Here is a 6,000-nt window from a genome sequence, read left to right as displayed (position 1 = left end):
CTACTTCTACAGATAAGATAAGATTTGTTGGTTGGTTGGCCACGGATTTACCATTACTCCTGAGGAACCTTCATCTATGTATGCCTCATTACAGCAGAGTTAAGCGCTGCTGTGTTCTGGTTTGAAGGGTGTGGTAAGGAACACATACATTTCCGAGGGCTAAGCTGGATCAGCTTAGCCCTCAGGAGTAGCGGTGCATCTGTAGCCAACCTCAGGTAAAAAATATTTAATCCTATCTGGGGTTGATTACAGATGTCCATGGGCGGCAGTAGCCACTTACCATCAGGACCGCATGCTCGTCTGCTACTCCTATGTTATAAAAAAGGAACAGCTGGAATGCGGAAAAACTATATCTCCCTTACCACTCAAATGTATATATGTTGTCAATTGAAAACACAACTCAATATGCTAAAGACTGAGATGAAATCAAGCACCCTGTTTCAATGTACCTTCACACTCCCGTCCCACTTGATTCATGGTGGTCATTGTAATTGTATGCAAATTCAAACGCCGAGAACAGACGCCACTTACGGCAAGTGGCATTGATTCAGGACGAGAATGTGGGAATTTAAACGTGCTTAGAATATGTTTGGGAGGGTTGGATTCAAAAAATGGACTGGGTCCGTGGTATTTGTTGTATCGTTGTATCAATTGAAGGCAGTATAATACTCTGTGTTTCGACTCCAGTGGCACCATCGCCTCACCGATGTCTGCCTAATAGGTTTAAAAAGTATGGTAAGGTGGGCATACTTTTCGGGGGCACTCCAGCTTAATCAGGTAGCGGAGCACCTGTGGCCAGCCTCGGGTAGGTCCATGAGCGATTGTAGCCACTTACTAGCAGTTGGACTGCACTTCCGCTAGTCCGATATAATAAAAAAGTCGTAAAGTGAAAAGCAAACGCTATTATTCAGCTCCTCATTGGGGGTCCTGAGTTCAAATCCTTTTTTACTTAAATTTTACCTACCACTCATTCGTCTTCGGATTTTCAATGTTATTCACTGTTAAAAATGATTATCCTAATAACCTACATCTCAGTTCTCTAAAAGGATCTTAAAGGTATATCATCATCATCATCAACCCTTTACTATCCCACTGCTGGGCACTGGTCTCTTCTCATAATGAGAAGGATTAGGCCATAGTCCACCGTGCTGACCAAGTGCGTATTGGTAGACTTCACATACCTTTGAGATTTTTTTTATAAATCTCTCAGGTATGCTGGTTTCCTCACGATGTTTTCCTTCACGATTTAGCAAATGATAATTAATTTCTAAAACGCACATAACCTTGAAAAAGCATAGGTGCGTGCCTGGGCTTTGAACCTCGGACCCCTCGATCGGGATCGAGTTGCTTAACCACTAGGCTATCACTGCTTTCAAAGGTATATGAAGTTTACCAATCCGCACGTGACCAGCGTCCACTATGACTTAAAGCTTTTGAGAAATGCATGTTTTATGGCGTTTTATCAGATCTTCATGCGTATCATCTTGTATATCATTGACAATATAAAGTATTTTATTGATTTTAAATATTTGCTTAACAGACACCGTAATTTAAAATAAAAATTACTGTCAATTTTTACGTATCCCTGTAGACCATAATGGCCTGTATGTTATTCTTAAAGAAACATTTAACCAGTTTCAAGCACTTATCGACATATTGACAAACACTTCACCTCAATCTCAATTCCCCTCTTCGATCCAAGTATAACGCATGCAAATTTTCAATCAACAACCTCTTGTACGCCCGCATTCTTAACCACTCTAAGTTGTAAAAGTTGTCAGGGCGGTAATAGACAATAGAAGAGACGAACAAAATTGCTTAAGATTTAAGGGTTCCTTGTTAGATGTAAAGTTAAGGAGGTCTTTTATGAAAGTTGAAGTGTCAAACGTGGAAACGTGCGTGCGCTTTTTATAATATTTAGGTAACAAACTCGCCTATAGTCGGCGTGAAGATAAGTCCTTTTAGCATCGGGTGGACTGTCTGCTCGTAAGTACTTCTATATTATAAAACGTGCTAACAGCCGCTTACGGATGTCTGTAATCCTAGATAAACCCTAGATAAGATTAGAGACCTGAGGTCTAAGGAATATGTTTCTCTCCCTTAATCTTCCTCGCTTTAATCCAGAAACAGAACAGAACAGCGCTTAGTACCGATGTTATTACATCAGTATTAAGCCCTGTTCTGTTCTGTCTGCCTAATAAGGCAGATATAGTTGTAGTGGTACCTCTGGAATCGAAGGGTTCAACTACTTGCGCTATGGAAGCACTAGAAAACAAGGTCACAACCTTATTATTAACGTAGTTATATTCTTAATTTCCCTTATTTTACTTAAACACCTCAATTTTGTGTATACAATTGACATACTGCTAGTATGTATATATAGTATATATTATCATAGTATATTAGCATTACTATGCTTACCTACAGATAGTACATACTAGGCGAGTAAGTTAAATAGAGTAACCAAATCCCTAATGAGTACAGATAATCCTTTACGACCGAACCATCATTATCCAACCATACCAACAGACCATTGTTAATTTCTGCCAATTAAATGCGATTCAAAATCAAAAATCGTATCAAATTAATTGACGCCAAAGGGTTGTAAGCCCGTCTTCCAAGTAATTATTTTGATAGGGATTTTCTCCCTAGGGACAGGCCAGGGCTATGGAGCATGCGTGTTTTAATTAGTTTCGGATTATTGCGGACCTCTGGTGATTAATTGAGTGAGAACTTTACTGACACCTGCTTCTGTTGTTGGTAATTAAACAGTTTGAGTAGTTTTGTGTAAAAATAATTATGAAGTTTCATCATGAAGTCACTCACACATAATTGACCTACGGCTGGGCACGGATCCCTTCCCTAATTCTTAAAGATTTAGGTCATAGTCTACCGCGCTAATCAAACGCAGATTGCTAGCCTTCACACACTTAAGAGAACATTTATCTTTTTTTTAGAATTCTCAGTCATATCCACCTTCCTTATCCTTGTGATATTTTCCGTAGCTGTTAAAGCATGTGATAATTATAAAGTTGAATAATCATCAATATCAACCCATTACTGTCCCACTGCTGGGCACGAGTCACCTCTCAGAGTGAGAAGGATTAAGCCATAGCCCACCGCGCTGGCCAAGTGCGTATTGGTAGACTTCACATACCTTTGAAAACTTTTTTTAAGATGTCTCACGATGTTTTCCTTCACCGTTTAAGCAAGTGATAATTATTTTTTAATACGCACATAACTTTGACAAATCAGAGGTGCGTGCCTGGGATTTGAATCTCGGACCCCTTGATCAAGAGGCCGAGTTTCTTAACCACTAGGCTATCACTGCTTAAAGTTGAATAATAAGTAACGTAAACAACACGAAGAAATATACAGAAATCAGAATTAGTACGATCTTAGAAGCAGAGACTCATGGCCACCTCAATATATCATACACATATTTACTGTCAACACAATTATAATAAGAATATTTTTTACCGCAGCAAACCAAACGCCTTACCTAAACAACGTCACAATACACAATTTTCCACGCCAAATCACTAGATCAAAATAGCGAACCTTTGTCCAGATCCACTTCAGTGACGTCATCGAAAAGGCCAAGCCTAAAGGACCACAAGTGCTCGCCAAAGCGATTGCTTTTGACGCCTCACGCCCCACTTGAATATGTTAGCTCCAATGAAAAGGCTATACCGGTACTCCTTATAAGATCATAGTAACAAATGTTTTACAAAGACATCCAATGCTCGTTTACTTTAACGTAGAAAACGATACAATGAACGAAATAAGCAATGTATGAGTCTGAATAGAAAATGTTCGTATTTCGAACTTTGGAATAGTGTTGTGTGTAGATCGTAGGTGATATGGGTAAGCTTTGTGAATCAGTAATATAGTATGTCAAAAGGGAATTGGATTGTGTTTTGGAAGTGCTAAACAACAACAACACATACACTGTGTTTTGAATCCAAAGCGATTGTTATTTTAATTTCCATATTGTGATGTTTTTTTATGAAATTGAACTAGAAATGCAGAGAGTAAATGCTCTTTTTTGCTACAAACGCACAATGTTTGGAATGAACTTTCTTCTGAAGTATTCAGAGCGCTCTTAAGCCGGAGATCTCTTTCTTAAGACATGATCTCTACTTCAAAGCCAGCGATGCATGGGCGACTCCTCTTGTGTTACAATATACATAGGTGACGGTGACAATTCAGCTTGACATTGCTTGATGCGAAGTGTCGACTGCCGCCTATGGACATTTGTAATCAACCGTAGATGTAATCAGAACGTAGCCACAGAGATGTTATAACAAGTTTAGTTCGACGAGATACATACCACCGCCACACCAATTTTTAGCGTGAAGCAGTTCTGCGTACAAGTGGAAGGATACCGGCCGTTTATATGTGAAGCGACAATCTTAGACTCCATGAGTGACAACGCATCTATGATCAGCTGCAGATAGAACCTCTGATCTGTGCGGAGTAGAATCATGGGTTGTAGATGTCCATGGGCAGTGGTGACCACTAACATCACGAGGAATACGTGCTCGTTTGCTAATTCAATATTTTAAAAAAATCGAACTTCTAAAATTAATAATTTCCTTGTCAGTAAGATAAAACCTTTATATTGACTTAAAATGCTTGTTACATTTCCAAAGACTTATCCCGTCAAGTTCCGGAGCTTACAAAGTTTGTTTAAATTATCAGGAATTAATTACCGCGCTTAAGTAAAGCGGATTTAGTGGGAATTGAATTTAATACGACTAATTGGTTTCGGATGGCATTGTTGTGTATTATGTTTCACCTGTTTCACTTGTGATCTAAGATAGTAACGAAAATTGGCGGTTCGGGTATTGCTCATTTTCTATAATGTGTGAGCGAGAGTCATATTATTCATATAATATGTCATTGTCGATTATATACCAAAGATAATATAACCACTACGTTTTATATATACTTTATTGATATAAGTTATAGACATTTATACATGTGCTTTTTAGTTAAATTGATACAAGAATTTTATTTTATAGTGTATGAAAAATAGATAGTAGCCGATTCTCAGACCTACTGAATATGCTTATAAAATTTGGTGAAAATCGGTAAAGCCGTTTCGGAGGAGTACGGTAACTAGCATTGTGACACTAGAATATTATATATAAGATTAAGCTTTGTGTTATGGTTTGTAGGCTGTTGTAAGTAAGAGACATTTATTCTAATTTCCTTAGATAGGACTCCATTAATAAAATATTATGATTCGTCCTCATTGATTATTACTCCACTTCCGAACACGGGTCTCCTCTCAGAGTAACACGAATTTCAGGCATATTTCACCCCGCTAACCAAACATGTTTCACACACAAGAGTTTTATTAATAAAATAAAAATAATGCACAATTTCGACTACGTTTTGCTTCTTAAAACTTAGACTACACAATGAGATTAACCATTTTGTACTTAGCAAAACAAAGTTACACACTATCCACGTACAAGACAGTTCCAGAGTTTACGAAGCTCGCGTTCCATTTGTACCTATCCAGATATTAAGGAACTTGCTCGAACTGCAACGGATTCTGTGACATAAAGTAGCGAGGATGCATGAAGTTTATTCTCTAAATATTCCCAAGAGACAAGTCTAGCGAATGGACGCCGCTACTATTTGTCGGTGTGTGTCATCTCGAATGGGTTTGCGATCGAGTATATGTCACGTAATAAAGTCACATGTAACATATTATTCGTATGATTGTAAGATAAGGTATTTTTTATATAACTAAACATATTTTAATTATTTCATTAGGTATATATAAATAAATAAATAAGTTTAGATCTTACGACTTATTTATAATAGTTAGAAGAAGCTTCTGGAACCAATCCCAGTGAACATTAAGCACTTTTTATTAAAAATTAAAAACGGTACTTTGAAAGTTTAAATTAAAAACGATGTAGGTTAGGTAATTATACGCTGTGTCTTTTCCCACAACTGGAAGAACTAACGTAGATCTGTACA

Source organism: Epargyreus clarus, unplaced genomic scaffold (assembly GCF_041222505.1).
Source record: "Epargyreus clarus isolate Ecla_fem2 unplaced genomic scaffold, WU_Ecla_fem_2.2 ptg000010l, whole genome shotgun sequence".
In the NCBI taxonomy this organism is placed as follows: Eukaryota; Metazoa; Arthropoda; class Insecta; order Lepidoptera; family Hesperiidae; genus Epargyreus; species Epargyreus clarus.
The sequence above is the reverse complement of the archived record's forward strand: the minus strand, read 5'-3'. Positions refer to the sequence as shown.